Source organism: Primulina huaijiensis, chromosome 3 (assembly GCF_012295235.1).
Source record: "Primulina huaijiensis isolate GDHJ02 chromosome 3, ASM1229523v2, whole genome shotgun sequence".
NCBI classification, from domain to species: Eukaryota; Viridiplantae; Streptophyta; class Magnoliopsida; order Lamiales; family Gesneriaceae; genus Primulina; species Primulina huaijiensis.
In genome coordinates this window covers 5663454-5673979 of record NC_133308.1, presented here as the reverse complement: position 1 = coordinate 5673979, position 10526 = coordinate 5663454, and positions in this window count along the sequence as shown.

Sequence of the window (10526 nt, the reverse complement as noted above, 5' to 3'; positions counted from 1 at the left end):
AGGCAATGGTCATCGTCATTTTCTACACGTTTTTTCTTCATTTGATATGAGCCAATTTTCTTACATTCTCCCACTTGACTCATATATATCATTTACCATATGAGAAATCAAAACACATTAATCATGGTGATACGTCATCTTAAAAAGAATATTATCTTCCATGTATTACAATGCATTATATATCTCAATCTGTATAACTTAATGAATAAACTTATGTTTATTCGAGGTACAACTTTATTGATATTTCTCGAATCAATGAATGTGTGCACAAAAATTATGAGAAAATATCACATCAAAATTTCATTAATTTGTTCTTACAAAAAAATTACATAAAGGAACCAAGTCCCATTTTTTTGTATGNATTTTTGAATTGATAATATACAGGTGAAAAGAATATTAGTTACCATTGTGTGGATATAATTTTTTATAAAAATATCATAGCTTACATATTAATTGAAAATACTAAAAAGAATTTTAAAAATCATGCTTGTTGCGAAGCTATTCAATTATTAAGAATTAAAAGACATTTTTTGGATCATCTTTTATTATTATTGAGTATTACATTAATTTGTATAAATCATAAATTAAAAATCACAAAATAAATTTTAGAATTCAAAATTTTCTATGATATTAAAATAAAAAATTATTAAATGAACAATCAGCCAAAAAATAAAAATTTTGAAAAGGAAAGATAAAAATATATATAGAGGTATACTTCGAAAATTTGAGAGAGTGATAGAGATAGATGAGAGGAGAAAAAATAAGAAGAGAAGTGATGTGAAGCGACAGAGAGAGAAATAAATAGATTGTGTATGAGTTAGAAGTTTTAAAAATCCATCTAAATCTTTGGTTTGAACCAAATATAATTTTTAACAATTTATAGTTGTACCTTAGGCTTTAATGTTTGTATGCTAATGAATTCTATGAAGTTATTAAAAGTCTATTGAAAATTTGAATACCTATAGACTTTTATAGAGTTTTTAAAAGTCAATGTTGAATACCACTTGATTTTTTAAAACTCTATGAAAGTCTATTTTGAATACCACTAAACTTCTATAGAATATGTAAAAGTCTTAATTGAATACATCCAGACTTTTAAAATCTACAAATGTTAGAATTTTTCTCAAAAATCATGTTTCTACGTATATATGAACATGATAAACAATATGCAGAAATAGATCAAGCGTTATCTCTGCCCATTGAATAATTTGTAATTTTTCTGATTTTCCTCCGATTGAAGCCTTCTAAGCACTTCACACTCTTTATAGATGGTGTATTTTTTCTTATGAAGTGTGTGCTTAGGGACCTCGATCGCTGATATTTATAGGCATCTCATACCATCGATGAGTTATTGCAGGAGCCTTATTGTCAAAGGAAGAGGCGCATGTGTGCCTCAATTTTCTGAAGTTGAGGCGGCATACGCATCTTTTGTCAAAAGTTGTAGGCAATGGTCATCGTCATTTTCTACACGTTTTTTCTTCATTTGATATGAGCCAATTTTCTTACATTCTCCCACTTGACTCATATATATCATTTACCATATGAGAAATCAAAACACATTAATCATGGTGATACGTCATCTTAAAAAGAATATTATCTTCCATGTATTACAATGCATTATATATCTCAATCTGTATAACTTAATGAATAAACTTATGTTTATTCGAGGTACAACTTTATTGATATTTCTCGAATCAATGAATGTGTGCACAAAAATTATGAGAAAATATCACATCAAAATTTCATTAATTTGTTCTTACAAAAAAATTACATAAAGGAACCAAGTCCCATTTTTTTGTATGATCCTTAAATTTTAATTGTGGCATGCCTTTAGTCAAAGGATCCGCAATCATCAATTCAGTACTAATGTGCTCGATAAGTAACTTCTTATCTTTAATATGTTCTCGTATGGCTAAATACTTAATGTCGATGTGCTTGCTTCGACTACCACTTTTGTTATTTTTAACCATAAAAACAGCAGCTGAATTGTCACAATATATTCTTAATGCTCTAGATATAAAATCCATAATTTTAAGCCTCAAAATGAAACTTTTCAACCATACACCATGTGAGGTTGCCTCAAAACAAGCCATGAACTCAGCTTCCATAGTGGAAGTAGCAGTCAATGTCTGCTTTGCACTTCTCCAAGATACAGCTCCACCAGCTAGCATAAAAATATATCATGAAGTGGATTTCGTGAATCAATGCAGCCAGCGTAGTCTAAATCAGAGTAGCTAATTACTTCCAAATTCTCAGTTCGTCTGAGCATAAGCCTATAATCTTTGGTCCCTTGAAGGTACCTCATCACTTTCTTTGCAGCTTTCCAATGGGCTAAACCTGGATTACTCTGATATCTTCTCAACATCCCAACAACAAATGCAATGTCAGGTCTAATGCAAATCTGAGCATACATCAAGCTTCCGATAGCATAAGCATAAAGAATGTTTTTCATTTGTTCCCGCTCTAGATCATTCTTTGGGCATTGACTCAAATTGAATTTATCGCCTTTCACAACGGGAGCTATACTTGGTAAACAATCTTTAATTTGATATCTCTCTAAAACTTTTATGATATAAGTTTCTTGAGACAAACCTAGAATACCTCAAATATGGTCTCTATGTATCTTAATGTCAATGACATAAGATGCATCACCCATATCCTTCATATCAAATTTTTTAGACAGAAATTGTTTTACCTCATATAACAAACTCTTATCATTGGTTGCAATTAATATATCATCCACATATAGAATAAGGAAACAAATCTTGCTCCTACTGACCTTCTGGTATATACATTGATCCATGTGGTTCTCAACGAATTCGAATGAAGAGATAACATCATGAAATTTTAAATACCATTGACGGGAAGCTTGTTTCAATCCATATATAGATTTCTTAAGCTTACGTATCAATTGCTCACCATTACTAGAGAAGAATCATTCAGGTTGTTTCATATAAACATCTTCCTCTAGTTTTCTATTGAGAAAAGCTGTTTTCACATCCATTTGTTGCAAATCTAAGTCAAAATGTGCAACCAATACTAGAATGATACGAAGAGAGTCTTTTTTTAAGACACAGGAGAAAAAGTCTCCTTATAATCGATTTCTTCCTGCTGAGTGAATCCTTTAGCAACGAGTCTTGTTTTATATATTTCAATGTTGCCTAATGAGTCTTTCTTTATTTTGAAAACCCATTTACATCCAATGGCTTTTACACCATCAGGCAACTGAACAAGATCCCAGACTCCATTAAATGCCATAGAATTCATCTCTTTTTTCAGAGCATTAAACCATAGTTTTGACTCATTACAACTCATGGCTTGTGAAATCGTTTCAGGATCATTTTCGGCTCCAATGTTAAAGTCCGATTCTTGTAAATACACAACATAATCACTAGATATAGCCGATCTTCTTATTCTAGTAGATCTCCTTAGGTTGTTTGGTTGATCAACAATTTCTTGTTGTTCTTCATTAACAACTTGATCTACTGGATTTTCATCAGAGATTTGTGGAACTTCAATGTGAATAACGACCAATCTGTCATTTGAATAAGAGGGATGTGAATTAATGTGATCATTCTCAAAAACTATGTCATGACACTCTCACTAATCAAGTCATTTTCAAGAAATTTTGCATTTCTTGATTCCACAATTCTAGTGTTGTGAGATGGACAATAGAATTTGTACCATTTGGATTTTTGACATACCCGATGAAATATCCACTTATAGTTCTTGGGTCCAATTTCTTTTCATGTGGGTTGTAAACTTTTATTTCTGAAGGACAACTCCAAATGCGTATATGTTGTAAACTCGGTTTCCGACCTTTAAACAATTCAAATGGCGTCTTTGAGACAGCCTTAGTTGGAACTCGGTTTAATATATATACCGTTGTCTTAAAAGTTTCAATCCACAAGGATTTAGGAAGTTTAGAGCTACTAAACATACTCCTCACCATGTCCAATAATGTTCGGTTTCTCCTCTCAGCTACACCATTTTGATCCGGAGAACCAGGCATAGTATATTGGGCAACAATCTCATATTCTTGGAGAAACTTCGCAAACGGACCAGGTGCTTGTCCATTCTTAGTGTATCTACCGTAATATTCTCAACCTCTATCAGTTCTCACGATCTTAATTTGTTTATCACATTGCTTTTCCACTTCAGCCTTAAAAACCTTAAAGGCTTCAAGTGCTTCGTTTTTATTATGAAGCATGTAGATATACATGTATCGTGATTAATCATCAATGAAGGAGATGAAGTATTTCGGACTTTGCATGTCTATATCTGGACAACAAATATATGAATGTATGATTTCTAATATTTCTGTATTCATCTTGGCTCCCTTTTTAGACCTATTGGTCTTCTTTCCGTTAATGCAGTCCACACAAGTCTCAAAATAAGTAAAATCTAAAGTACTGAGTACTCCATCATTTACTAATCTTTTAATTCTCTCTATGGAGATGTGTCACAATCTCCGATGCCATGGTATAGAGGAATCTTCATTTATAATACATCTTTTAATACCTCCCTGGACATGCATAGTGATGTTATTATTTTGTAAAGAAATAGAGAAAAGACCATCAACCATTGTACCATTTCCAATAAAATTTGATTTATAAAACAAATTTATTGATTTATCCAAAAACTGAAAGGAATAACCAAGAGGTACAAGATTTGAAACCAAAATTAAATTCCTAGAAAAACTAAGAACATAAAATGTCTTTTCCAATTTTAAAATAAAATCACTATCCAATATAAGGCAGCAAGTCCCAATAGCCTCTACATGCGAAGACATCTTGTTTCCTGAATAGATGCTTCGCTCATTTTGTATTGGCTTCATTAGGTTTTGCATACCCTGCAAGGTATTTGTAACATGGATTGTAGAACAAGAATCAATCTATCATATGTTATAAATCATATCAACCATATTAGATTCATAACAGACAAATGAAATAGGAATACCTTTCTTTTCAAGCCAACCATTAAATTTAATGCAATCCTTCTTCATGTATCCTCTTTTTACAGAAGAAACACTTGGATTCTTTCTTGACGTCAGGTTGTGGTGGAATTATTCATTTCTCTTTTCCCTTGACTTTGGCTTGTTTATCAAATTTCCTTGTGTAGTCATAAAGACATTATCACTTGTTTCTATCAACAGTCTTCCTTCCTCTTGAACACACATGATCATTAATTCATTAATTGATCATTTATCCTTATGTGTATTGTAGGAAAATTTGAAGGGCCCATATTGCTGTGGAAGAGTGCATAAAATATAATGCACAAGAAAAGTCTCAGACATTTCCACTTCAAGTGTCTTTAGTTGAGCCGCTATGTCCCGCATCTTCATGATGTGTTCTCGCACACCTCTCACACTAGTGAGCCTTAATGAAGGGAATTTCATAATTAAGGTGCTAGCAAGTGCCTTATCTGAAGACTGAAATTGGTCATCAATAGCCTTCAGTAATTCTCTGATATTATTATGCTGATCGACAAAACCATGCATATTAGCAGAGATTTTGGTCTTTATGAACATTATGCAGAGTCGATTAGATCGCTCTCATTTTTCATAAAGATCAACAGCATCCGGAATGCTGTTTTCAGTAATAGCAGATGGTTTGTCTTTCCGTATAGCATAATCAATATACATCCACCCTAATTGAAGAAGAACTCTTTCTTTCCATATTTTATAGTTATCGCCCTTTAGTTTCGAAATGTCACATTTCATATTAAAAAAACTCGCAGGTTGCATAACTGCACAAAATAACAGAATTACTGAAGGCTATGTAATTCATGTTTTAAAAATCTAGTGACATAAAATTTGCATGTGAGATAAAATTTTAATTCAATAAGATTTTTCTGTAATTTTATGATAAAACTATCAAAATATATTTTCTTTAACTGCTGTGGGTAAATTAAGAAAAATATAATTTGATATTTTATCCTAATTAGTTATATAAATATAATAAAAATCCATGTGGGGTAAAATTTATTATGTTTATATAATTAATTATAATTGATGTCCATTATGTGATCCAAATCAACTTAATGCATAATTTTCATAATTAAGGATGTTGTGGTTATTCCTCAATTATTTAAAATTATACAGTTCACGGGACAAAATTTTGGCTTTACTTTAATACTTTATATAATAATTATTTAGTAACATAATCAACATTTTCCAAGAGTACTCCCAGAAAAGATAGGTAGTGCGAAGGCCCTTTAAATACCTAACTCCTAGTCACATCAACATTCCTCAGTGAGATCAGTGGCAAGTCAAGGCAGTTTAAACCGATCTATAAAGAACTCCCTCAGATCCACTACAAGAAATTCTACATACAACAACGCACATACGACAACGGTTTTTCACAAAAACCGTTGTCGTATGTTTTTTAACAACGGTTTTATCGAAAACCGTTGTCTTTTGGGGGGCAAAGACAACGGTTTTAAAAAAACCGTTGTCTTTGGGGGGTCAAAGACAACGGTTTTTAAAAACTGTTGTCTTTTTGGGGCCAACCGTTGTCTTTGAGCGTTTTTTTTTGGGTCAACGACAACGGTTCTATGAACTGTTGTCGATTAGCGTGTTTTTTGGACAAACAACAATGGTTTTGGAAAACGTTGCAATATTTAGCGACGGTTAATTCAAAACCCGTCGCTAACCATCGCTACTTTTAAATTCGCGACGGTTTTAAAATAACCGTCGCTAATTTTAGCGTGTTTTTTTGGACAAACAACAACGGTTTTATTAAACGTTGTAATATTTAGCGACGGTTAATTCAAAAACCGTCGCTAATTTTAGCGACAATTTCTCAAAACCGTCGCTACGTTTAAATTGGCGACAGTTTTAAAATAACCGTCGCTAATTTTAGCGTGGTTTTTTTTATAAACAACAACGGTTTTGGAAAACATTGCAATATTTAGCGACAGTTAATTCAAAAACCGTCGCTAATTTGAGCGACGGTTTGTCAAAAAAAACCGTCGCTACGTTTAAAGTAGCGACGGTTTTAACATAACCGTCGCTAATTTTAGCGTGGTTTTTTTGACAAACAACAACGGTTTTGAAAAACGTTGCGATATGTAGCGACGATTATTTAAATTAACCGTCGCTAATTTAGCGACAGGTTTGTCAAAACCGTCGCTAAGTTTAAATTAGCGACGGTTTTGAATTAACCGTCGCTAAATTTAGCGACATTGTATTGAAACCGTCGCTAATTTTAGCGACAGTTTAAATCCAAACCGTTGCCAAATAAAAATATGCGACAGTTTATAATTTACCGTCGCTATTAACCAAAACCCGTCGCAAACTGTCTATAAATATCTCCATTTTCGTTCCATTTTCCTCCACAACACTTCACAACACTTAAAATTTTTCTCTTTTACACCATTTTATCACTTCACACAACACTTAAATTTTTTTTCACCACTTCATAACACTTAAAATTTTTCTCTCTTACACCATTTCATCACTTCACACAACACTTAAAATTTTTTTATCTTACACAATTTTATCACTTTCACACAACACGTAAAATTTTTCTAACCACTTTATAACATTTAAAATTGTTCTCTTTTACACGATTTTACTACTTCACAACACTTAAATTATTTTTCTTTTACACGATTTAAGTTTGGATTATTAGTTTCTTTTAGATTTATTAAATTATTAAAAGTATTTTTTTTTATTTTTCGAAACAAATTAGCGACAGAACTCTTGAAAGATGACCGTCGCTAAAAATAGTGACGGTCGTGATTGCTACCGTCGCTAATGTTAAATTAGCGACGGTTACGGTTTATATAACCGTCGCTGATTTAAATAGCGACGGTTAATGTAATCGTCGCTAATTTAAAATTAGCGACGGGTAGAAATAACGACCGTCACTATTTTTATTTGCGACGGCAAATTTGATCTTCCACAACGGATAAAAACCGTTGTCGTTGAACGGACTTTCAACAACACCCTCAGTTACAACAGTTTTTAAATGTCTTCCATAACGGATAAAAAACGTTGTCGTTGAAAAATCCGTTGTCGTTTGCCGTTTTTGTAGTAGTGATCATGTTTTCTTACGTCACCTTATTATTATTCAACTTAATTATCCACATTTATGTGAATCTTTATAAGAAAAATTTTTCATTAAATAACTTTTTATTCACATTTTTATTTAATATGAACAAATACATTTCCCATCAGTTTTTCTCTTCAATCAAAGTAGTGATAAAAGTGAGGATCACATTTACGTGAAAATGTGGGCTCCTCATCAGTTTTCTCTTTTATCAGAGTAGTGATAAAGTGAGTATTATTTGTTCATTTGTGAACATTTGAAATATTTTATTTTATAATATTATATTCAAATCTTACTTGATATGTTCATTTCAAATTATAAACAACTTAATATAATTTAATATGAACATAATATGAATATTGATGTACCAATTATTATTATTATTATTATTATTTAAAAATAATAATTTAAAAATAATTATTATTATTATTATTATTATTTTAAAATAATAATAATAATAATAATAATTATTATTAAATTATTATTTTAAAATAATAATAATAATAATAATAATAATAATAATAATAATTATTATTAAATTATTATTTTAAAATAATAATAATAATAATAATAATTATTTTTAAATTATTATTTTAAAATAATAATTTAAAAATAATAATAATAATAAATAATTGAAGTTTTCAACCCACAATGTTTCAAGTGTCTTTAATATTGTAGGTCTTTAATTTTCAATAATTTCAATGCATACATCAGATATTCAGATGTATGCATTGAAATTATTGAATGCAAAACATTTCGTTTCTTCTTTATGAAAATGTTCTTCTTCTGCAACTTTTCGTCCCAAAAGATTTGCTCTCTAAACATTTTTCTCATTTCATATGAAAAATTCAAGAATCAATTATCATCTTCAAGACTTCAAGGAAGAGTTTCAAAGTGCAACCGAGAACAAAATTCTCAGGTAAGTTATTTTATCCGATCTTCAATTTTCATGTTTCTTATGAAAATTTCCAGAAACAAAATTTTCAAAAACTTTATGATATCGGAAAAATGAAAACAAATTTTCAAGACAGAGGTATCACGGCTCTGATACCAAATGTTAGAACTTTTCTCAAAAACCATGTTTCTATGCATATATGAACATGATAAATAATATGCGTAAATAGATCGATCATTACCTTTGGCCATTGAATAATTTGTAATTCTTCTGATTTTCCTCCGATTGAAGCCTTCTAAGCACTTCACACTCTCTATAGATAATGTATTTTTTTCTTATGAGGTGTGTGCTTAGGGACCTCAATCGCTGATATTTATAGACATATCATACTATCTATGAGTTATTGCAGAAGCCTTATTGTAAAAAGAAGAGACGCTTGTATGCCTTAATTTTCTGAAGTTGAGGCGACGTACGCATTTTTTGTCAAAAGTTATAGGCATTGACCGTCGTCATTTCCCACACGTTTTTTCTTCCTATGGTATGAGCCAATTTTCTTACACAAAAATCATTAAAGGGTGCATCCTATTTTCCTACACGATGTTTTTTTCCTTATTTGGCTTGTGTGCATCCTATTTTTACAGTTATTCATTTGAATTATATCTATCGTGTAGTGTTGATGAAAGTTCGAAAAGATGAAGAAATTTTGTGAAAAAGTCAACAACTGGATGTCATGTAAGCAAGACCCTCGAATGAGTGCTGGAAAAAAGGAGAACAGTGGTCGAAGTTGAGCCAAAGGCCAAAAAAGAACTCCTGCGTACGTGTTTTAGCCGCTGATTAGAGATTTATGAAGTTGAGAAATTATGTCACATCACGCACGCACCCACACGAGCGCGTATGCGAGCGTGGGTTTATGAGGAAGTTGAATGAGAAAATTCTGCCACTATCACGCACGCACGCGAGCATGCCTCCGAGTGTGGGATACCCTGCACGTGCGCGAAATAAGGAAAAAAAATCAGATTTTTGAATCTTTACCTATTGGAACTCTATATTCTTCTTTTCAAATATATTATGGCTCTATTTTGAGATATTTTTTGGGGCTTTTTGAAGAAGATATAAATAAAAAAGCCTAAAAAACGGAGAATCACTTTTGACACTTCGTATTGACGGCTAGAGTTTGGAAGAAAGGAAGGACAACTTAAGGAACATTTATGTCAATCACGCTGAGATTTTCAATCTTTTTTTTCTTGAATATTATTTTCATGGACTTATTTCTTTATTTCGAAATTTATGGAGTAATTTATTTTGACTGAGGGCTCTTCCCACCGACCAAGATGGCATAGTTACTTCTTGATATTATATCTTTAAGCACAAGGATGGGGAGACTCTAAATTCATCTTAGGCAAGATTCAAAAAAAATGTTGGGGATGTGTCCGCAACATGGCCTTTCAGTATGCCAACAAGTCCAGACCTTCTACTATGGACCTGAGTCATCTGTACGTTCTTTAGATGCAACATCAAATGGCAGCTTGTTCAGAAAGACTCCAACACCAGCTTGGGAGATAATTTCGAATATGGCC